General features: G+C 53.6%; 1 protein-coding gene across 11 annotated transcripts in view; it reads left to right on the top strand.

Moving 5' to 3' along the window:
• The first annotated feature begins 1,632 nt into the window (after nucleotides 1–1,632).
• Nucleotides 1,633–24,431, top strand: part of Mical2 (microtubule associated monooxygenase, calponin and LIM domain containing 2) — a 236,690-nt gene continuing 213,891 nt past the window's right edge. For all 11 annotated transcript variants that reach the window (XM_045144944.1, XM_045144945.1, XM_045144946.1 and 8 more), the window contains exon 1: nucleotides 1,633–1,704. The gene's annotated coding sequence lies outside the window, so the exon portion shown is untranslated. The remainder of the gene's footprint in view (nucleotides 1,705–24,431) is intronic.

Genomic DNA, 24,431 nt, shown 5'->3' on the forward strand with positions numbered 1-24,431 from the left:
CTCTACAAGTAAGGCGGGACCAGACCAGTTGGGTCTCCTGTCTCGGGCAGCAGGCAGATCTGAGCTCCACAAGATGTTCAGATGGATTGACAGTTCTTTCAGAACCAGATCTGTCCAGGGTTCCCAGGGGTCCAGGCACAGCTGTAGAGTGCCCTCCCCAACACACACAGTGGCAACGCTCGCCAATTCTGGGATTGGTTCTGTGGGCAAATGCAGACACATACTCACAGACCTTACAAAGCGGCACTTCATCAATGTCAGTTTTCACAGCTGTAAAAGGGGATAATAAAAATGCCCACCTCTAGATCCAGGCTTAAATGAGATACTCATGGAGGGCACTCACAGGCTAGTGCCACAGGTGAATTCCCATCAGAGCAGAGTACTTCCCTCTGAGAGTCCTTGTTGACTGAGCTTGCAAACTGAGCTGGGGGTGGGGGATGGAGAATTCATCTACAGGAAATGGATTTAATTCTGAGCATGGGACAGTCCCTGGGAAATCCTAAAAGGCTGAGGGTAGGAACACACAGTCGGGAGTGTAAAAAAATAGGCCCCAGGTTAAAGGCGGGGGACGACAAACGGCTGCCTGCATTTGCCTGGCACAGAGATGTGTCTTTCCAGAGGGTGGTACCAGGGAATTCCAGCAGGCTGGAGCCACGGTACTATTTACTTGCTGCCCAAACTTGCCTGGTTTTCCTGCCTCCAGGCCAGCTCCATTCCAAGAACATTTACGATGCTGCATTGGGCCAAACCCCGTGCTGGGCTCTGGTGTCCAGAGGCAGCCATGGGTGCCTGCCCACCAGGACCCCCTTTCCCTCACCATCACCACCAGGGCCATCCGCACAGGTGTCTGGTCATCTAAATCGCTTCCTGTCCCTTCCTAGGGTTCACATCGCTCACACTGTTTCCTGTGAATGATCCTCTCGAAGGCTGTGGGGGGCACGGGCATCCAGATAGGTGGGCAGAGCAGAACTTAGCCAAGAGAGACCACCCTCTTTCCCACAAGTCTAACCAAAGCGAACTCGGTCCAGGGGAGAACCCCACCGGGCGGTCTGCCTGAAGCCAAGCGAGGAAGGAGGGCCACAGAGACGTAGCCGTCGGGTCTCGAAGCCCCATGCAGCTCTCTCACGTCCAAATGCGGAAGGTGAGGCTTGCTTTCCAGCTGCCTAGGCCAAGGAGCGCGGAGGCCCAGCCCTGGACACCGGAGTCCCCAACGCCAAACTTTTCATCTCGCAGCGCCACCACGCCCCACTCCCATCAGCCCTCGGCCGCTCGGCGACCTGCGTCGGTCGGGGTGGCTGGGAGGGCCAGGCCGCTGCCGGAGCCCCGGGGCCGGGCTTCGGCCCACGTGCGCCAGCGGCCGCAGCGGTGACAGCCGGCCCCACGGGGGCGAGGCGGGGCGCGCGCGCGCGGGCGGGGGGGGGCGGGGAGGAGCGGGTCCCTCGCCGCGTCGCCATTGGCCACGCGTCCCAGGCTCGGGGCGGGGCCTCGCCGCGAGCGGCCCCGTCATTGGTCAAACCTCCTATGGGGGCGTTTCCCAGCCGGGTCCACCGCGCACGGCCGCAGACCTGCAGGCACCCGGCCGGCTCAGCCTGCGCGGGGCCGCCTCGCTCGCAGGCTCGCTCGCTCGCTCCACCGGGCTCGGCTGGCGGCCCGCAGGCTCCCCGAACCCCCGATCCGAGGCCCGGCGGCCCGCGACACGTCTCGGTAAGACGCGGGTGGCGTGGAGCTCGCGGGGGAGGGCTGGCGCGGGTGGGGACCGTGCCGGTCCCGGCTGGACTCTGCGCCCTGCCCGGCGCGCCCGGGAGGGTCAGGTGCGGCTGCGGCATCTCGCCACGCAGACCCGTGCGCGGGGCGCGCGACGAGCAGGTGGCGCCCGCCGCGGGTTTCAGCCCAATTGGAACGTGATGAGAAGCCTCCTAGTGGCACCCGGATACCCAAACCCTGCCGTTCTAACCCCAAAGGGGAGAGGGGGACAAAAAACCAAAAATAAATTCCCATGCGCCCTAGTGGGCCGCCTGCAGGGTCGCCAGTCATTGCGCGGAAGACTGTCGCCGAAGTTCGCGTCCCGGGGCTTGGGGTTCCACGCCTTACTGGTCCTTTCACCGGGCGCCTTATTTGTTTCCTTCCCTCCTTGATAACAGGAAGTTCGGTTGGGCCAAATGTCAATAGCCTGGCCGGTGGCGCGCGCGGCGACCTGGGCTGATGCCTGGGACGTGGCGGAGCCCCGGGGGCCCCGCGTCTAGCTCTCCTTTCTGCAACAAGCACCCCACGGGGCATCAACCCCCGTCCGCCGCTCGCCCCTCCGCTCCGCTCGCTGGCCCGGGGTTGGGGAATCTCTCTAAGCGGCCCCCCCCACCCCCGTGCCCGCTGGTTGGCACAGGTGGGGTTAAATTCATCACCTGGCCAGCCTCACCGGGCAGAGATGGGCACGGCCTTTAACTGGACCGGGAAGAGGCGTGTTGAAACCAGAGGACGCGCGTGTGTCTCCCTCCACATTGTTTATTCTGGGTCTGGTTTTCCCAAGGCGGAAAAAGCTTTCTTTTGAAAGCGCCACCGTGGCTTCTTTAAATCAGTCACTTAGGGGGAAGAAGTCTTTACAACTAGCCCCCCTGTGAGCCTGTGATTGACTGGGTTCCCTGGCACCTGCACCTATCTTGTGCCAGTATCCCCTCGGCAGGGGTAGTGGGCCCGACAAATGGGCTTGGAGTCCCCAGGCCGCCTTCACTGATGGCCTGGGGGATTTTAACTGCCCTAAGAGAGGACCCTTCTTCAAGGTGTAGGCAAGAGAACACAGGTTGGATCTCGTAGTTACTTTCCAAAAAGTCTGCGTTTTACATTCCCTGTTTTAGAAATGGGGAATGGACACCTGTCTGAGCCAGGTCCTGACTCTGTCCCTGTGACATGCAGCTGCCCGAGGCTGTAGGAAGCAGTGTTCCGTGGCCCCACGACAGGTTCACCGGAGCCACGGGGCCTGCGGGAGCTACTTTGTGCAAAGCCTATAGTTGGTGGCCCCAGCTGTTCACTTCAAACCTGTCACTCACCCTGTCCTCCAGTGGAGGGGCACGGCCAGGCAAGGCTTGTGATAAGACCTGGAGGGGCTGACTGCTGGTGTTGGGGTGTTGAGTCAGGAGAAGCCTCCTCCTCTTGTTCTCTTGTTGGTGACATGGCCTTACCTCTGATAGTTCGCCTTTTCCATCATCCAGGATCGCATTCATTGAAATAACTTCGATCTCTAGGATGTATTCTAGTTTTGTAAGTTTTCCACTTTTTTCTTTGGAGGTGGGAGACAGGAGTTGGGATATGCTTGTTGGGGTTGCAGGCACTGAACATACCTTTATAAAAATGTTTCATCGCTCCTCCTCCGTCAGGCCCAGAGCTTGGATTTTATTCTTTCTTCCAAAAGAAAACATGGTTAGCCCAACACCAGCCAATGACACTTTAATTTAAATTAGCCACAGGCTGCGCCCATTCCTAGGAGTTGCAACAAACAGCCAGGAAATCCCCGTTGTTCCTTGTCACCCTGTGATAGGGGTGTTTCTCTCTTCTCTCCACCAATGCCCACACACCCACCTGGGTCTACCTCCCCTCCACAGGAAGCCACTTCCCACTGCTAAAGCATAGAAGTCCTGCCTTCTTGGTGGGGAGCTTGGCCCCGGCTGGAGGGGGCTGAGCATTGCTAAGCTGAGACATCCAGGGAGGGCTAACCGACCCCGCCTTTAAAGAGTGTGGGAAGAGGCTCTGGCATTCACCATGCCAGGGCTTAGGCTTTATAGCACGAGGGCCCCACCTTGGCCCTTTAAGAAGGCAGTGGGGCTCTGTTCATCTTACAGACAAGGAAACAGATTGTGAAAGATTATAGCTGGCTCTCATCACATGGAAAGGAGAGGATTCCAGCCTAGGGGATGCTGGGGGAGGGGAGGAAACACCACTGCCCGCAGGAAGAGCAGTGGCTGTCCTGTGGGCTCTGGAGGCTTTTGCTGACTCTCCTGGGTCGACTACAGTGGTGGCCTGCCAGCAGCTCCTGTCGCCCCACATGAACGGCAGTTACCGCACGGCCCTTATATGTCTGGTTCTCACATATTCTCCTCAGTTTGGCTGTGAGCAGCTGGCCCATTAGCATATCTGCCATGATGTAGTGCAGTCTTCTAATTAAAAAGTCCTATGAGGATGGTTAACATGGAAAGATCGAGAGTTCACGGCCAGCCCTGGCCATAGAGTGAGTTTGAAGCTAACTTGGGCTACGTAGCCAGCCCTTGTCTAAAGCAACAACAACATAGCATTGGGCATGATGGCTCAGGTCTATAATCTTAGCACTCGGGAGACAGAGGAAGAGGCAGGAGGGTCACAGAAAGGTCCGGGCCAGCTTGGTCTACATAGTGAGTTCAAGGTCAGCCAAGGGGGCATAGTAAGACCCTGTCTCCAAACAAACAAACAAACAACAACAACAAAAAAACCATGTAATGTATGATACATGTCTCTATCTAACCACATGTTACATATAATTGAACATTTTTTAAAAAAAATATTTATTTATTTGAGAGAGAGAGAGAGAGAGAAAGAGGCAGATAGAGAGAAAGCAAGAATGGGCACGCCAGGGCCTTTAGCCACTGCAAATGAACTCCAGACGCGTGAGCCCCCTTGTGCTTCTGGCTGACATGGGTTCTGGGGAATTGAACCGGGGTCCTTAGGCAAACGCCTTAACCGCTAAGCCATTTCCCCAGCCCTAACTGGACATTTTCAACCTCACACAAATGGAATCTGATGAGCCTCATATGCTCACTGTTCACCTTGACCAGCCACGTTCATTATGCCATGTCATGCCAGCCCGTGGCACTCTCTTTCTCCTTTCCCTCTTCTTTCTCTCTGAAGAATTTTATATCTGATCTCCAGTGTCACGCCATCTTTGCCCCTACACAATCCAGTATGCATCTTTTAAATAGAGCATTCTTTTGAAAGCCACAAGCCGTTATTGCAGAGGACAGAAACAGCGGTAACCCTTTGGCTTCACTCCTCTGTGCCCGGACACGCAGGCAGGCTTGGATGTGTGAGCGCCTGCTGGCCGGTCTGCTGGAGTGAGGACCGGTGTGCGTTTGGCTGTCAGAGCTCCGCTGTCTGCTTCAGTCTGGAGGACTTTCCTTTCCTTTGCGTCAGAAGTTGCCCTCCGTTTTAAGTTCCCTGGGAGTGCATCAAGCCCCTTGAGACTGGAATCCACTTCTGTGTTGCCCTAGATCCTCAGAGTCCAGCCCTGTTCCCCCACACGGGAGGGAAGCGGCAGAGGGTTCTGAATGAAGGGCCCTGCCAGGGGCTTGTGTGACTAACTGCTGCGCGCGTGCTGGGCTTTGATGACTTGTTCATGCACGTGCGGACGTCTGAGCAGCGAGCGTCAGTCTGTAAACATCCTGAAATAATGGCACAACTATTTGCTGCGCTCACTCTTACCACTTTGGTTTGTGGTGTGGAGCCCAGACGGCCTCATTTGTGCCCTGGTCAGCGGCTGGCCTCTCATATCACACGTGGCTGACAGTGATGAGGTCATTCTACCCAAACTTTTAGTCCCCACACTGTGACTCCCCCCCAACAACATACACTTGCACGGGGTTTAGTGCCACAACACCTGGCTCATCTTTTGTATTATATTGGTTTTTTTTTGTTTGTTTTAAAGCCTTTTCTCATAGGAACAACATTCTGTCATGGTAGTATTCAAGATGTTTCTTTCCCCTCATTCTTGCTTACCACTTATTTATTTTTGTGGTACTGGGGATTAAACCCTGGGCCCTGTCACTTGTGCTAGACAAGAATTCTACCACTGAGTTCCAGCTACAACCCTTTTATATTTTGAGACAGGATCTTGCCCAGGCTGGCCTTGAATTCGCTCTGTAGCACATACAGGCCTTGAATGTTTCGTCATCCTGCCATAGCCTCCCAAGTAACTGGAATTCTAAGCCTGTACCACCGGGTTCTATATTACTTTTTCTCTCCAAATTTTTTTTAAATGTTGTTTTGTTCATTTATCTATTTATTTGAGAGTGACACACAGAGAAAGAGGCAGATAGGTAGAGAGAGAGAGAGAGAGAATGGGCGCACCAGGGCTTCCAGCTACTGCAAACGAACTCCAGACACGTACACCCCCTTGTACATCTGGCTAACGTGGGTCCTGGGGAGTTGAGCCTTGAACCGGGATCCTTAGGCTTCACAGGCAAGCGCTTAACTGCTAAGCCATCTCTCCAGCCCCTGACCAAATTTTTTATGGCAAACTTTTATCCTTGCAACAGGAAATTAAAATATATGTATTTCTGTCTTAAGCAAGAAAGCTCTGAGAGATTGGAAATAGGCAGACAGATTTGTTACATGTCCTGGGCACAGGTGCTTGTGTAGACAAAGCTGCAGAGTGACTGGGTCATTTATGTACTTATTTGTTTGTGCATTTATTCAAAACAGGGTCTTACCTAGTAGCCCAGGCTGGCCTGGAACTCCCAAGCTGGTCTCAAGCTCATGGCAGTCCCCCAGCCTTGGCCTCTTAGGAGCTGGGATTGCAGCCATGGGCCTCCACACCCGGCTGCATCACAGTTTTGAAGACCAACCCTGGCCTTGGTGAATGCTATAGAATAAGGAAAGAAAGCTGGGCTTGGAGGAGGGAGAGGGGGAGCTAGGAAAGACCAGTGAGGCCTCACCCTCTCAATTCCTTTGAGGTAGGGTCTCACTCTAGTCCAGGCTGACCTGGAGTTCACTATGTAGTCTCAGAGTAGCCTCAAACTCACAGTGATCTTCCTACTTCTGCCTCCCGAGTGCTGGGATTAGAGACGTGCACCACCATGCCTGGCCAGGTGACACCTTCTTAGGGTTGGCACTGAGGTTGTAATGTGCTACCCAGGGAGGCTGTGCCATTGGCAATGGCAGACGGACGTCAACTCCAGGCTCCGCTGGCCTCTGCTGTCTCTTGGGAAAATCCCGATGAAGAATATTGACCTGTACACCCCGTTTTGGGGTGCCCCACACTTCCCAGCACCGGCTTCTCCTCTCCTCCTTGCACCCGCTCCAGAGGGAGCACACAGGGCTGGTTGGGCCTGATAAGGTGCCTCCCATCAAGCATCAGTCCTCTGGGGGCCAGCCACGAAAGCTGTCGGGGCTGATAGTGATGGGGACCCTCTGGTCACACACCCACGGTCACTGTGAGATCTCGTCCCCTGTGAGTTGGGTTTCGAGACGCTTCTTCTCCGTCGGCTGTTGAGGCAAAGCCACCCCAGTGTCCTCCAGGCAGAGCCTTTTGTGACCACAGGGGTACTGTGTTCCTGCACGTGCGCTTGGGCGCTGCTGGGCCTCACAGGAAAAGCCCTGGGTCAGGGAGACGAGCCGGGGATACGCCTAGTACAGTGTTTGCTGTGTCTTTGAAGGTGACCTTGAACTCCTGCTCCTCCTGCCTCCGCTTTGGGAGTGCAGGGACTACAGGTACACACCACTGTGCCTGGCTTATTGTTGGTGATTGAGCTGTGCCCATGTGGCACGCACTGTCCTAACAGAGCCACATCCTCTGCGTTCGTTATTGGACCAGTGCCTCTCCCTGGTGAGGGTCTTTCCCCTCTCCCCCCAAATCTTCACCTCTTCATGGCTGGCTGGACATCTTGAGTCCCCTGCCTTCCTCCCATGGCTAGTGGACATCGCTTATGAGGGAGGAAGAAGTGAGGGCAGACCATTCTCTGGGCAGCGGGGCATGACCAGTGCCCGTTCCCTGTGGGCTGGCAGGAAGAAGTATTGCTGGGGGGAGCTGGACGAGGCCCCCCACGTTTGTACCTGCTGCTCCTTCCACAGGTTGGTGGAACATTCACAGGCCCGAGTTCCCGACACACCCAGACCAGAAGCCCAGCACATGCCAGACAGGAGCTGGCATTTTTTCTGTCCTGGCCTGGCCCACTGCATGGCCAGCCTGCTGAGGAGGAGGGCCGACTTCTCTGTTCCCGGGCATGGAACTGTGCCCCAAGGACTGACTGTACCTGAGGACAGACCGTCTTGCTGAGTCTCGGGTGCCGCTTGTGCTGGGGAGTCAGGCACACGAGGTGCAGGGGAGGGTGGTGACGTAAGTGCCTGAAGAACAGCCACTTGGACTTCTTGGTCACGTAGGAGAGCTGCTCCCTGGGACGGAGTAAGCCCAGGTCGGCAGAGGACCTGGCCGCCGTTGACCCCTGTGCCGGATACCTGCTCATCCTGAGGTGCCGTGTGCAGTGCTCGTGGCTTCTGAGAAGTGGGACATTGGCAGCTCCGTGTGCTGGGACAGCCGGGCTTTGCGCATGCTGAGGTGAAGCTGGCCAGGGACCTGAGCTTCCTCCTGGAAGAAGTGAGTGAGTGACAGCTAAATGGCAAGGGCACGTGCAGTCCTTACCCCCCACGTACACACAGATGGTGGCCCTTGTCCCTTACGCCTGCACGGGCCATAGTGCCTGTCTTTATCCACGTATGTAGATTCCTGGTCTTGACCTGTGCACACATACATGCATGGCATTCATTCCTACAGACGCACATAGATGCATAGTACTCACCGCTTCACACACACTTGGACTGTGGGGCTCGCCCTGTACACACATATAGATGTGCAGAGCTTACCTCTATCACTGTATACACACACACACACACACACACACACTGCACACGGATACATGGTACTCCCTCCCTCCCCACATGTACGTGCTAGGTAGTTGCCCCACACATGTACATAGATGTATGGTTCTCCACCCCTACACACACACATGCATGTCGTACATGCACATATATGCAGTCACCATTACATGTGTCTACATGCACAGAACAAACTCACATACATCAGGACATGGCAAAACACCTGAAAGCCAGGCATGGTGGCTCACGCCTACCATCTCAGCACTTGGGAGGTAGCAGCAGGAGGATCAGAAGTTCGAAGCCAGCCTCAACTATATACAGCTAGTTTGAGGCCAGCCTCGGTTACATAAGGCCTCGTCTCACAACAGACAAAACATTCAGTTGATACAAAGAGAAATCAGTGAACACCTGTCTCCTTCCTTCATCCTGCAGCCTTCAGTTCCTCTCGTGGGTGGCTGCTGTCCCCAGTCTCCTGCGGCTCCTTCCAGACAGACTGTGGGCAAAATCTGCCGTGTTTCAACCCCTGCTTCTCCTCCGGCTTGCTGGCAAATGAACAGCATGTGAAGGAACAGGCCCCACAGGTCTTTGGAGGCCCAGAAGTTATTTGAATGAGCTAAAACCTAACTAGCACCCTTCGATGCTACCTGCCATATCTCCCTTTTAAAAAAATTAATTTAATTTATTTGAGAGAGAGGTAGAAAGAGGGAGGGAGGGGGAGAGGAAGAGAGATGGAATGGGTGCGCCCGGGCTTTCAGCCACTGTAAATGAACTCCAGATGCATCTGGCTTCGGTGGGTCCTGGGGAATTGAACCTGGGCCTTTTGGCTTCACAGGCAAACGCCTTAGCCACTAAGCCATCTCTTCAGCCACTTCCTCTCCTTTTTAGGTATACCCTTGTGTCAAAGCTGGGTGTTCAGAGGATCTGGGCACTGAGAACAAACTCCAGGGCGAGTTCTCCATGGAGGCCGTATGGTCAAAAACAACCAAGTAAACAGAGCAGGTTAAAACAGCCCGGGTTGAGTCCTAGTCACAGAGCCCTGGAGATTCAATGAACCCTCGTGTTGAGTCTGTAAAACAGACTGAGGGATTGATGTGAGGAAGAAATTAAGGTATTTGCAAAGTGTCTTGCATAGGTATACATTCAATCTGTCATTTTTCTGCCTTTTACTTTTCATGTGTACACAGTGTGGGGTGTGATGTATGGTGCATGCACGAGTGTGTAGACGCACATTTGTGTAGATGTATGTGCCCTGTATTGCAGAGCATGGAAGAATGTCCGGTATCTTTGATCACTTATGCATATGTTTTCCTCCAGATAGGGTTTCTTCCCCAATCTGGAGCTAGTGAACCCTAGTGATCCTCTGGTCTCCACCACCAGGGGACTGGCGTTCCAGGAGTGTGTGGCCTTTTATGTGGGTTCTGGGGAGGCTGAAGAAGCCCCCATGTTTAAGCAACGAGTCTGGTTCACCATGGAGCCCATCTCCCCAGCCCCTACTTTTTGGCTACTTTTGAAGGGTAGCTCATTACTGATGAAGATGAAGAGCCCTGGCATCCGCTCCCCTGGGTGGCTTCCTGAACGTCCTGCCCACGGGTGCTGAACTTTGACCCCTGCTCTCCCATTTCCTACCAAGCTGAGCTCCCCCTGCCTGCCCACTTTCTCCTGCTGCTCCTGGGGAGCCCGCCTTGCCTCCATCCACCCAGCCTCTCAGAGCTGTGTCCTTTTCTCTGTCTTTCACACTTGCAGCCTCCTCCTCCTCCTCATGTCCATGGGCTGATGGGGGGAGAGGCTCCCCTCCTTCCCATCCACTGTTTATAGCTGCTCCCTGGGGTGTTTATGTCGCATGCTTTCAGAATCGCCTAGCAGATGTGTCTTTATTGCTGCAACTCTGTCTTCTGCTTGCGAGAAGAGAGGCTATTTTTAAAGATGTCTAATTGACGTGGTTGCATAGCCCTGATTCGATTGCCTCCAAGTCTAACTCCTCATCCCTTCCAGCTCCACCCATTATGAAACCCTTCAGATCCAGGCTGAGAGACCTTATATGTCCTGATTTCAGAGAGGCACTTAAATTTAGCAGCCAGTTGTAATCGCTTGAAAAGGTAGGCCAGGAGAGTGAAGGCAATCAACAGTCTTTAAATTTCTTTCTTTTTTTTCTTTTCTGGGCCTCAGACAGATGGTGTGAATGAGAGGGAGCATTTCTGCATCCATAGCAACCAGAGCCCTCCTCCGTTCCTGTCCCTCCCTCCACCTGTAGGGCGGGGCGCACACTAAAAGGACACCCTTGGATTGGCTGGGACTTGGGATCTGTAACTTTCCCTTTGAACTCAGGTGGGGCTTGAAGTGCTGAGGGACGGGAGCTAGGGTGGCTTCAAATGATATGGACCGTCTTTGGTGGATCATGGAGCCATGGATGTCAAGTGGGAGACCTCTCACCAAGCAGCCTAGGCTGGCTTGAACTCACAATCCTCTTGCCTCAGCCTCCTGAGTTTTGGATTTACAAGCCTGAGCCCAGCTCCAGCCTTCCTTGAGGAATGTATTATAGCAACTGGCCAGTCTTAAACGCTTTCCTTCTCAGAACACCTCTCTACTCCTCGGGGGCCTGAATTCTCACCTTTATCTGCAAAGGGCCTCTGCTGACAAGCGACTCCTATAAGCTTGGGGATGGGGGACAAAAGAAAATAACAGGAGGAGCTTACAATCAGAATACATGGTGTACATATATGAAGATTATACAGGTGATACTAAGGCTGGAGAGGTGGCTTCATGGTTAAGGCACTTGCTTGCGAACTGTAAGGACCCAGGCTGGATTCCCTAGTACCCACATAAGCCACACACATAAGGTGGTGCATCTATTTGGAGTTTGTTTGCAGTGATTAGAGACCCTGGCACACCTATTTTCTCCCTCAACCTGCCTCTTTCTCAAATAAACAAATAATTTTAAAAATAAACAAAATCAAGAGAATTTCACTGGAAAAGGTGACTGTGGGTATACTTGTGCATCTCCACGTGGCTGCAATGCCAACTTTGGGTATGGAGTGCACACAGTTGCAAAGTGGGGTCCGCCAGGGGACTTCCCCCAGGGGGAAGAGGAAGAGGAAGCAGAAGAGGAGGAAAAGCAAGGGGAAGAGGAGGAGGAGTTTGTTGGTTGAGAAGGATCTTGGAAGATGGGTAGGATTGCCCTGGGTGAGAGATGAGCAGAAGTGTGGGCAAATCGGGGGTGAGAGGATCAGGCGGGGTGCGGACAAGTCCAACTGGCACGGGGACGTCACTGGAGAGGGCTGGTGGCAGCTAATCCTCAGGTGAGTGACTTCATGAGGCCTGTAGTGCCCTCTCAGTGCCATGGGGAAGGTGTCCATGCAGACCTGAGGGCTTCCATGTGCGTGGAGGAGTGAGGGCCCTGAAGAATGGGGTGGGGCCTGGAGGCTTCCCGTGTGCCCTGGGTTTGACCTACAGCCTCCTTCATGGGAGGAAAACCCTGTGGACAGACATGTCTTGGGTTTCTAAGGATGACAGTCCGATTTGGAACTCCCCAGCTGTCTTTTCTGCAGAAATCAGTAAGTGTCCCACCTTCGGTCCTCCTGCACGGGTCATTCCTCTCCCCAGGTCAGGTTGAGCAGAGGAAATGACAGAATGGGGAGGACTGGTCTGATTCCCAGAGGTCAGGAGGTTCCTGCCCACAAAGCTGGGGTGGGCAAGATCCCAGAAGATTGCCCTCTCCTCCAAGGGAACAGCCTGCGTGAGAATCAGTTCTATAGGGGTCAGCTGCTCCCATCACCTGAGAGGCTGCTGGCTCTCCCTTTGTGGCCTGACAGTCACCTGAATCTCCTCTCAGGTGGGCCCTGGATGGAAGAAGGGAAGTAAAGGCTGAGCTCAGCCCTCCCTCCTCCTCCCTGGCTCCAGCGGGAACCTGACAGGTGGGCAGCCTGGCAGCATGGTATGTTCACAGCTTTGACATTTGAGGATGTCTGCTGGCACCTGTCTCTGCCATGTATGTCTCACAGATACCCTGGCTTTATGTCATGGAATAAATTGCTTCTGCAAGTGGCGGGTGGAATGAGTTGAGTTCTCCTGGGGGCTGTTGAGGGAGGCTGTGGTCAGGGTACTGAAGTTGTCTTTTCTTGTCTTTTTATTTCCTTTCCTTTTTCCTCTCCCCCCCCCCTCCCCCCCGCACATGTGTGCATGACACTTCTCCCAACAGAAGTCCAGGTTGATTCCTTATTGATTGACCAGTCGATCACTTGGCTCATTCATTCCGCCAACCCAGGCTTCTGGAAGTACCCTCCGTTGAAGGCAGGTTGTCACCAAAAACACCTGGGTCTTCAGAAGCAAGTTAAGTGACACCATGTACCCCACAGGATGCTTGTGAGGGGTCAAATGGGGTAATGGGCACAGCATGCCCATGAGTGCCTGGCATGCAATGGACACTCAGGTAGGCTCTTCCTCTGTCCATTCCTGGGTTGGCCCACCAGAGAGAGAGTCTTAGAGCATAGATCTGGGAAAGGTTATTTTTTCCCCACAGGCTTCCCATTGAAACCGTCCCCAGAGTGACTTTTGCTCTTAAGTAGTGGCATTTAAAGAGCAACCCAACTGGAGCACCTTCATATGCATCAGAGCATCCCGGGGCCCCCGTCTTCATGGCGAGAAGAGCCCCTCGTAGAATTCAGAGCTACCCTGAGCTCTCACCGCCCTGCTTCCTGACACCCCACCCCTCCTTATGCAGCCCAAGGCTGCCGCCGCTCTTCTGACAGCTCCCGCTCCTGCATGGACGTTTTTACTGAGCAGGGCTTTGCCATACGTGTTCTTGCCAAGTTGCTTTCCTTCAGGCTTCAAGGGTGTGGCTTGAGGAGTTCAGTCCAGACCTCCTATTTTGTTACCAGAACAATCATCCTTGTTAATATTTGACTTTTTGCTTATTTTTGGTTCTGAGACAGGCTCTTACGGTGTAGCCCAGGCTGGTCTTGAGCTCTCAATCCAGAGTGCTGGGCTTGCAGGCATGTACCAACACACTGAGGGTTCACTTGTTCAGTTCAGTGCAGCCTTGCTCCCCTGAGCTCGTTAGGAGTCTGTGTAGTGACCACAGCACCACCCAGAAACTCCTTCTCAGGAGAGAAGCCCTTTGGCATACTGTTGGAGATCTCCCTGCAGGGGACCTTAGACTTTTATCAGCTTGCTTTGGGGACACTGAGTCCAGCTGCCCCATTGCCTGGCCTCCACACCTTTTCTCTGATCTGTGAGCAAATGTCTACCAGGAGCCAGATATAGCAGGCCTCTTCAGTTCTCCATCTACCATCACTACCCTGTCAGAGAAAGAACCGAACCGACCTCGACATCCTGTGTCCCAGGTATCCACAGGGCTGCAGGACTGCCCCGGTGACCCTGGAGCCCTCAGTATCTCCTCCGAAGATATGTGTGCAGTGCTCGGGGACAGTGCTTCCTTGGGGACTTGAATGCATTGACAGGGTTTAGACATCCTTTAAAAATACCACTGGGGGTTGAAGAAATGGCTTAGCAGTTAAGGCGCTAGCCTGCAAAGGTAAAGGACCCAGTTCGATTCCCCAGGACCAGATGCACAAGGTGACACATGCTTCTGGAGTTTGTTTGCAGCAGCTGAAGGCCCTGTGTGCCCATTCTCTGTCGCTGTCTCTCTCTCTCTCTCTCTCTCTCTCTCTCTCTCTCTTTCTCTCTCTCTCTGCCTCTTTCTCTCTCAAATATACATTAATAAAAAGTAAAAATAAAAACACTAGGCTGGGGATGTGGCTCGGTGGCAGAGTGCTTTTCCCCCATGCTCAAGGCCCTGGGTTCAATCCCTAGCACTGAAAAGCTGCAACAAACAAGAAGAAAACTACAGGAAACCAGACAGAGCTCCAGTCTCCTGTGCGCGCCCCGTGCGCTCTCAGGCCCGTCCTTCCCGCTCTCCTCCATCTCTCTCTTCCGCTTCTCTCCCCAGCCTGGAGGCTGGAATTGCGTTGCTGAGACCGAGTCACTGGCTTCCCTTCCTCATCTCTGCTCCACGAGCTCTTCTCTTCCCAGCTGTTGAAGCCTGTGTTCTTAGAGTCTCTGACACCAACAACACCCCTTTCTCTGGCTCACAGATTTCACAGGAAGTGGTGGTTTTCCCTCCCCAGTTCCTGTGTCCTGCTGACTAGCCGGTGCTATCACTGGAGTGGGAATTAGGGAATTGGGTTAGTCGTGTTTCCAGGGACAAGTCTTCCTACTTCTAAAAGAGGAGCGTCTCAGAGAGGCCAGGCAGCCCTGCCATTAGCGTCTGCAGCCCACAACCCCTTGTGACTCTCAGCCTTCTGGGGCCAGCCGCGTCGAAGCCAGGGGTAGATCCAGGGGTTTCTACTGCGTGGGCCCTCCTCTGCCCTGTGTTCCGTAGGCTTGTCACACGCTGGCACATCTCTGTTCCATCCACGGCCCACGCACACAGTTTCCAAGGCACAAGTGGCCACCACAGTGTGTGCGGTCAGCTGTGAGTCACACAAGGTAAAGGACCCACATTTCTGCTAGCATGTGCATACGTACCATGGTCAGGCGGCTAGGACTCTCTGAACTATGCAAGCGTGGGGTGCACTGGCCAGGGACCAGCAGGGGAACGTAACAGGGGACTTGTGGGCTTTGGGATTTGGGAATCTGGTAAGCGTGCTTCCTATCCAAGATGAAATTTACAGCCCCAGGTCACCTGTGAATCTGTCAGCTCATTTGGGCCTGGTGAGGCCTTGTGGGAAGAATGCAGCTGACCAGCCTGAGGCAGGGCGCAGTCACTCTGCTCACCTGAGCCTCAGCTGGGGGGTGACTGCTCTCAGCCTTCTGGCCTCCTAACTCAGGGCAGGGCAAGAAGGCCTTTCTCACCCACTCCCCCAGCCTGGCCCAGGCACAGCACACAAAAGGGTCCTTCACATCTGACTCTCATCATCCCCAAAGAGCAGAAGTTACCAGAGAGTAAGGTGCGCCCATAATCCCCGTGCCGGGGAGGCTGAGACAGGAGAATTCTGGGCTAGTCTGGATTACAGAGTGAGTTCTAGCCCAGCCTGGGATAAATGTGAGATCCTTTCTCAAAAATTGACCCCAAAAAAGAGAAAATGAGATTTTCCTGCCGTTTGCCATCATCTGTGTTTACAGGGAGCTGATGTTCAGTGGGGGAGCCTCCCTTGTGGTCTGGTGCCGTGAGTCACCTATACCACCACCCTGGCATTTCTATCTCGTAGACTCCCGTGTCCCAGAGGGTCAGAGTGTCGGAACCTCTGGTTTGCCTGGGAGAGCTGCCCACTTTCCTGTGAGCTTTGACAAACCATCTGGTTGGCCCTGCACAGGGGGTAAGATTTTAATGGGCCCAAGAGCCTTTGAAGACACAGGCTGGAGGCTGGGTGCGCAGATAGGCAAGCACCAAGCAGGGTCTGAGGAAGAATGCAGGCCGCAGGAGAGGCAGCCAGGGAAGGCGGCTTGTTTACGTTGGGAAGGGAGTTGGGAAGCATTTATTAAGCACTTACTGTGTGCCCTGTACTAGGAGGACATTACCATGGATAAGGCTCAGCAGCTCTTCCCAAAAGCCTAGAGTGTGAGGAACACAAGACGTGTGTGTGTATGTGTAACCTGGTGAAGCTGGAGGAGAGCTGGGTACCTGTTCGGCTCCGTCATGGAAGATGGGTCATGAGGAAGGTCCTGATCGTGTCTGGAAAGTGGAGGGGAGAGGCAGCAGGTGTGAGGACTCCTGGAAGGCTTCCTGGAAGAGGGGGAGAGTGTGCAGAGGGCGTCTGATGTGGATCTGGAAGGGTACGTGATGTGTGGATGGCAAGTGGGAGGAAGCAGAGAGCATCTCCCCTGGCATCAGGACTCAGAGGAAGAGAGGAGCGGGCTGGTGGGAAGATGGGAACAGGGAGATGAGGTGAGCTGGGCAGATGAGTGGCCCAGGAGGCAGGCAGTTTTCATGTCCGTTTCATTTGGCTGTTGCAGTCTTCTGTGGGCCATTGGTTCTCATCCCACGCACCAATTTACATTTTTTAAAATATTTTTATTCAAGGCTGGAGAGATGGCTTAGCAGTTACGGTGCTTGCCTGTGAAGCCTAAGGACTGATGTTCAACTCTCCAGGTCCCATGTAAACCAGATGCACAAAGGGATGCAAGCCTATAAGGTTGCACGTGTGCACAAGATGGCGCATGTGTGCCTGGTGCTTGGGTGCAGTGGCTGGAGGCCCCGGGGTGCCAATTCTCTCTCCCTTTCAGTCTCACTCTTGCATTAAAAAAAAAAAATAAAAAGGCCCAGTCTGTTGGGCTTGCCTCAAAAAAAAATTGTGAGCAAGTTCGCATGGGCGCACCAGGACCTCCAGCCACTACAAACGAATTCCAGATGCATGTGCCACCTTGTGTGTCTGGCTTATGTGGGTCCTGGGGATTGAACCTGGGCCCTTAGGCTTCATGGGCAAGCCCTTAACTGCTAAGCCATCCCTCCAGCCCCGCTTAGCCGTGTACAGAGTGAAGTAATTAGTTCAAAGACACAGGTGTAGGGCCATGAGTCAGATATCCCCTCTCATTACAGGAGACTCCAGTTGCCCGTGCGCTCCCCTCAAGGCGTTTTTGGGAGGCGGAATGTGTGTGTGTAGTGTGCATGGCACGCATGGGGGGGTAGGCCAGTGCGCGTGCCGCTTGCACCTGGGTGTGGATGCTGAACGTCCTGCTCTATTACTTCCCTGAGACAGAGTCGCGCGCTGACCCTGGAGCTGCCGTTTTCCAGTTAGGCCGGCTGACCAGGCGACCCCAGTGACCCTCCTGTCTCCCTCCTGCCTCAGTCCTGGGGTTAAGGGCACGCGCGGCCATGCCCAGCTTTTTCTCGTGCTTGTTAAAGATTGAACTCAGATCTTCATACCCACTGGGCTGTCCTTCCCGCTCCCCTCAAAAGCGTCTCATTCTGTCCTTGTCGCCTTTCCCTAGAGGGGGTGGGGAAGAGCCTGTGTAACCTACATGCCTTGACGTCGCCTTACTCGTAGCCGCCAGCTCCCGGCACTTCCACACGAGGCGCATGAAGGTGGCCTGGCGTGAGCTGCTCATGTAGTGCTTGTCACCACCACTGCTGCGTCCCCCTGTGACCTGAGATCAGGGCTGTGACCCAAGAGGAATAAATACTGGGGAGAGCATGGAGCTTTGAGGGACGCTGCGGTTGGAAGTGATGGGGACCAGGAGGGAGTCTAGACTTCATCAAAGGGGGGAGACTGGTATGAGCGTGAGACCCAGGACCATGCCCAGGGCCAGAGGATGCTAGGGTGGAAGCAGAGGCTTCAGGGGTCCGTCTCCCTGCGAGGCAAATGGGCAGTAATGCAGGTAGCCTTTGCCAGTCTTTAACCCAGATTCCTTTGTTGTTATTTGATTTTTTGGTTTGTTTGTTTGTTTTTTGAGGTAGACTTTTCTCTGACCCAGGCTGACTATGTAGTCACTATGTAGTCTCAGGGTAGCCTTGAACTCACAGCTATCCTCCTACCTCTGCCTCCCAGGGCTGGGATTAAAGGTGGCCGCCACCACACCTGGCTTTTTAACCTAGGTTTCTCAGACTTCATAGACAGACGGAGCATGATAAAAACCTTAGGCCGAAGAATCTTTTCAGCTCAGTTCATCCAAAGGTTCCTGAGGAAGTGCTTTTAATGTCCCAGCCTGGAGGAGGGATTCAGGAAGCTGGACCCTCCCTCCTGCTGTGACAACGTAGGTCGTTCAAGTATGCGTGTACCGGCATTGGGCCTTGGGGATCAGCGGGCATAGAGGTGGCAAACACACTTACTTACTGCATTGTCGGTCTCAGCCTGCTGTGGACAGAGTGAGGTCACTGGGCTCCGATGCAGACAGGGCCTCCTGATGCCCTCCCTGACTGTGTGTGGTTAAGGCCCTCTGCAGCGTGGGTGATGGAAGTGCCAATAGAGCTGCCCCCAGGGGCATGGCTCGGCCCCCCACTCCGAGGCGGGTTCCCCTTTCTCCAGCCTCCACCATTGCCTGCCCTGTTGGCACCCTCAGCCCTGCCACCTGCAACGCCCCTGCCTTAGCTCTCTTCTCTAGCTCGACACCTCTCCCCTCTTCATCCTTCTCTTCCCAGGCTTGGCTCCAGCCCTGCCTACTTCCGAGGGGCTTCCTACACTCTCTCCACCCCCTCTCCATCTGCCTGCTGGGTAGGTGCCAGCAGCCCCCAGCTTGGCGTCGTTCGCCATCTTCCGGGGCAGAACATTTCTCCCTCATTCCTGGAGGGAAGTTGGGGAGCGTGTTCTGAACCCCTGCCCTTCCGAGCAGACACGGGGACTCTGGCGCATGCTCTAGCCCAGTTTCTTCTGTGTGTGTGTTCATGGTTTGAGCACGCTCGTGCGCGCACAGGTGTGTGAGGGCAAATGTGGGCATGCTCGTGCCATGGCTCGTGTGTGCACAAAGGACAGCTTTCGACTTGGTCCTCACCCTCCTCCTCGCTTTTGCCTCAGTGCCTCTTGCTCTCATTCTCGTTCAGTGCTGGGCATGGCAGGCCATGTAGTCTGACAGTGCCCCGTGCCCCATCTCTCTTGTCAGTGCAGTACCCCCCCACCACCAACCACCGTGGCTTCCGGCTTTTACACGGTTGTGGGGATCTGAACTAAGGGATTTCAGCTTGATTGGCAAGCGTTTTATCTACCGAGCCATCTCTTCCAGCCCAGGCAGGTGCGGGCTCTTCCTGGTCTCCGTGTCCTCATGTGGAGTTGAGGATGTGGTGGTTGCTCACAGGTCAGAAGGACTGAATGAAATGACCCGGGCATTGTACATTGTGCCCAGTTCCGGGCTCGTTGGAAATGATTGACAGGCAGCAGTCTTTGATGTCATGTGTTAGTTGGATGTGACATGTCCCTCACGGGCTCATGTGGTGTTTGAACACTTGCTGCCTCGCTGGTGGCACTGTATTGGTAGGTTGTACCACCTTTTGGGCATGTGACCTAGCTGATAGACACACGGCAGTAGAGGCGAGGCCTGAGGGTTCTAGGCCAGTTCCATTTCTGGTCCAAGCTCTCTGCTTCCTGGCCTGCTGAGGTTTCACAGAGCCGCAGCCACCTTGTCTTCCCACAGTGAGGAACTGTATCCCTTTAAACTGTAAGCCAAGACAAATCTTCCTTCCATATGTTGCTTCTGTAAGGTATTTGGTCATAGTGATGAGAAAAGTAACTAATTAATTCATTAGATCATTTAATCTTCACCCTGGCTTTGTTTTATTTTATTTATTTATTTTTGAGATAGGGTCTCACGCTAGCCCAGGCTGAGCTGGAATTCACTTGGTAGTCCCAGGGTGGCCTCGAACTCATGGTGATCTTCCTACCTGTGCCTCCCAAGTGCTGGAATTAAAGGCGTGTGCCGCCACGCTTGGCTTTATAAGTAGACACCATCACCCCAGAGCTGCTATGAATTGCCCAAGGGGTGACTTTCTTTCTGCTGCCTCTGCTTTCTGAATTGGACACCACCCAGCCACCCCTTCCTTGCTTTAAAAAAATATTTATTTAGGGCTGGAGATAATGGCTGAGCAGTTAAGATGCTTGCCTGCAAGGCCTAACAACTCGGGTTTCTTTCCCCAGTACCTATGTAAGTGGCATATGCATCTGGAGTTTGCAGTGGCTGGAGACCCTGGTGCACTCATTTTCTCTCTGTCTGTCTGTCCCTCCCTGCATGCAAATAAGTAAACAAAATATTTAAAAAATTTATTTAGGGCTGTAGAGATGGCTTAGTAGTTAAGGCATTTGCCTGGGAAGACAAAGGACCCAGGTTTGATTCCCCAGGACCCACATAAACCAGATGTACAAAGTGGCATATGCAGCTGGAGTTCATTTACAGCAGTTGAAGGCCCTGGCATGCCCATTCACTGCCTTTCTCTCTCCCCTGAATAAATAAAAGAAATAAATAAAAATATAAAAAATTAATATATTATTTATCATTTTTATCTGAGAGAGGGAAAGAATATGAATATGATTGTGCCAGCTCCTCTAGCGAGTGCAAACATACTCCAGATGCATATGCCACTTTGTGCATGTCTTTGTGTGGGTACTGGGGAATTGAACCAGGCCAGTAGGCTTTGTAAGCAAGTGCCTTTAACCACTGAGTCATCTCCCCAGACCCTCATGGATAGTTTAAGAGGATTGGAATGGAGACAGGAAAGGGACCCCGTGAGCAGTCAGTCGACCCTCTTGCAGTCCTGGGTCCCTGTGGTATCCGCTACCACCACCCCCTGGCAGAGCAACCCACTGTGGCACCATCTCATAGAGGCCACAGGAGTGAACCAGATCAGGCCACGAGGAAAGATCAGTCAGTTCCTTTTTGTTTTCATTAGCAGAGAATGAAGAAAACAGGCGATGGTGGCGGGGGGTGGGGGGATACCTGCCTTAGAATCCTTGTGAAGTGTGGGGGGCAGCAGCGAGCCAGTGCTGGAAACCAGTGACAAGGTTGCCAGCGGGTCTCCTGTGCCCTGTGGGGGCCAGTGGGCGAGAGGCCCTTGGAGTGGCTTCCTGGGCTCTCTCTGCACTGGTGCACTCCGGGCCGGCTGACTGTTGTGCTGGGAAGGATCCTCTCATCTTTCCAAACCGTGGCTTCCAATCTTATTATTCCACAAACGTTGGAAGCTATTGCTTCCAGCTCGGTGGCTCAGCCCCTTTTGTGACAGGTGATGTTTGTGTGGACAGGGCCTGTCCTGTATGCTGCGCGGGTCCCCTGGGAACTGGGAGGCAAGTGGCTGGGTGTGCTGGCCTTATGGCCCCTGAGGTGACAGAGTGGGTTTTGGCTCTTAGCTTTTGCTGTCTGGGCAGAGATTTTACTATTTTCCTTTTTCTCTGATGTCCCTTAAAAATACATCTGAGGGCAGAACTTCCTTCCCTGGAGGGAGACTGCACTGGAAGGCCCCAGTCTATCTACAGATAGATTAGCTTTGGGTGCTGGCCTGGAAGGTGGTGAGAAAATGAGACCAGGTGAAGATAACTTGTGGAGCGCAGTGCAGGGTGCCAGGTACTGAAGTCTCCACTGGTTAGGTCAGAGGCTCCTGGGGCAGGTAACAAAGCAAAACAAAACACCCCCAACTCCCCATGGGGTTCTGACAAGTACATCCTGATTAAAATACAGCCTCCTGAAAATCCCAGAGCGCTCTCTGTCACCGAGATTACAGACCCTCAGGTGGAGGCCTGGGAAGCAAAGGGCTTGAAAGATAAAACCTGAGGGCCTGCGTTTGGTCTCCAGGGCCCACGTAAGGGTGCCAGGCATGGTGGCACAAGCTTGTAATCCCAGTTCTGGGGAGGCAGAGGTAGAGGATTCTTGGGACTCACTGGCCAGCCTGTCTAGCCTGCTTTGCGAGTTCCAGACCAGCCAGAGACCCAGTCTCAGGAAAGGCGGATAACACCTAAGAAACAACACCTGAGGTTGTCCTCTGGTTTACACACACACACACACACACACATTCTTAACATATTCTTATACTCTAAGATGGGGAGAATGGGTCTTGCCTTCTGAAAGGCCAAGGTGCTGCGTGTCCTGTCCCCTCCCCTGGGAGGTCGTCTCTTCCTGTGACTGCTGGTGAAGGCTGAGGAGCATTGCCATGGTCCAGTGGCAGGTCTGAGCACCTAGGTGAGTGACAGCTGAAGTGGCCCCCTGTGAAGAGGCGTTAGAGTGAGGCCAGGACCTGTGGTGGGAGAGTCCTGAGGCCTTAGTGCTGCGACCTTGGGGAGTGAAGCAAGTGAACTCTGGGATCCTCAGTCTCCACACCTGGAAAAGGGACTGTGTGGTCACGCAGCTCTCAGGGTTGTGCCATAGGTTGGGGAAAGAGTCTGTCCTGAGTCAAAGGCTCCCTCTTTATCCCCTTTAACCCCTTACTTTCTCCTCTAAAAGGAGTTTGATTAAATATCTGTCTGGGTTGTTTTTCTACCACTTTGAAGTCAGTGAAAAGCAACTCCAGCCAGCTGCCTCTCTTCTGTTCATCTTCCTTCCCTCCCTCCCTCTCTTCTTTCCTCCCTCCCTCTCTCTCTCCTTCCTTCCCTCCCTTCTTCCTCCCTCCCTCTTTTCCTTCCTTTTTACATCTCTCCCTCTTCTTCCCCCTCCTAACGCTCACGGCAAGGAGCTCAGTGCGAGGGCAGCTCCCTGCCAGGCTGGCAGAACTGGGCAGCTTGCTCTTGGTTCCAGCGTCTTCCTGGGCAGGCAGGGTGCTGACCAGGTCGCAGCATTCCGCACCCTGCAGCGCGCAGACACCCTGCTTGCTTCGCCCCGGCAGCCTGGGTCTCACCGAGGGCGGATCGCTATCTCTTCTTCCTGGCAGACTTGTGGTGACAAAGCAGCCATCTGTTCAGGGCTGTTCATCATGAGCCTTGGTTTTAAGGAACAGGAACCAAACTCGAACAAGCTTGTTCAAAGATGGGAAGACTTAGAGTCAAGGGAGGTATTGAAGAGTCCAGCCTCAGGAAGAAACCGCCAGTCTCTGCATCACAGTGCCCTGACCAGTGGTCCCAGCCAGCCCTCCGTGTGACTCAAAAGGACAGGGCCTCCAACAGACACTTCAGGGAAGAGCATGGGCACACACTCTGTACCAATGGATGTGACCAAGGAGGAAAGGCATGCCCAGGAGCCTACCTTGAGTCTAGTGCCCACCTCTTTGGCTAAGGAGAGGGAGGTGGGGCGGCACCTGCTATCAGAAGACAGGAGAACGCCCACAGACTTACCTAGTGCTTACTTTGTGCTGGCTGTTACTTGAAGTATTTCTTTAAAATATTTGATTATTTATTTACTTGACAGAGTGAGAGAGAGAGAGAACTGGCACAGCAGGGCGTCCTGATGTTACAAATGAACTCTAGACACATGTGCCACTTTGTGCATCTGGCTTTACATAGGTCCTGGGAAATTGAACCCAGGCCATCAGGCTTTGCAAGAAAGTGCCTTTAACTACTGAGCTATATGTCCCCAGCCCTTTAAATATTTCTTTTCCTACATAACTCACTTAGTCTTCATAATGGACTTCATTTTATGCATCAGGAAACAGACGCAGAGTGATTAAACAGCTTGCCCAAAGTAATTTGGCTGCTTAGGAGGAGCCCAGACAGAGAACACCAGGTGTGCTCCTCACCACCCGCTCTCCTAACGCACTCAGAAACCACAGTGTCTCCTTCCAAGCGCATGCTGTGAACTCACACTGGGCTCAGTCTTTATTAAAAAATATATTTTATTTATTTATTTATTTGCGGGGGGGGGGGATGAGAAGGGATGAACCAGGATCTCCAGCCGCTGCATATGAACTCCAGATATACGCACCACTTTGTGCATCTGGCTTTACGTAGGTCCTGGAGAATAGAACCCTGGTTGTTAGGCTTTGCAGGCACGTGTCTTACCACTGAGCCATCTCTCCAGCCCATGGGCCCATGCTTGTGTGGCATCAGCTCAGTTAAACTTCATGCACTGCTATGGTGTGAGAGCCAACTTCATCTCCGTGTGCAGACAAGGCGCTCAAGCTCAGACGCGGATTTACCCAGGTCCGCTCAAGTATTTTGAAGGGATGAAGCTGGCCTAGGAAGCTTGGGTTACCCGACGGTGATGAGCCGCAGAGGTTCACCGTCCCACCGGGGGTCTTGAAATGGAGACGGAAGTTCTTGGAGTGCCGGCACGAATCACAGACCTGGCTGACTTAGCATCCAGCAGAGCCCGTCTCCACGGAGGGGCCGAGGGCAGCAGACCTCCTGGCTCACTGTGTGTTGCATTGTGGTTTGAGCTGGTCTTAGTGTGTCTTCCACCAACTCACGCCAAGCAGATCCTGAATCAGACCACAGTAATCCAGGTTCTGGATTCATTCTTTAAAAATATATATATATATATATATATAT

This window comes from Jaculus jaculus, chromosome 3, assembly GCF_020740685.1.
Source record: "Jaculus jaculus isolate mJacJac1 chromosome 3, mJacJac1.mat.Y.cur, whole genome shotgun sequence".
In the NCBI taxonomy this organism is placed as follows: domain Eukaryota; kingdom Metazoa; phylum Chordata; class Mammalia; order Rodentia; family Dipodidae; genus Jaculus; species Jaculus jaculus.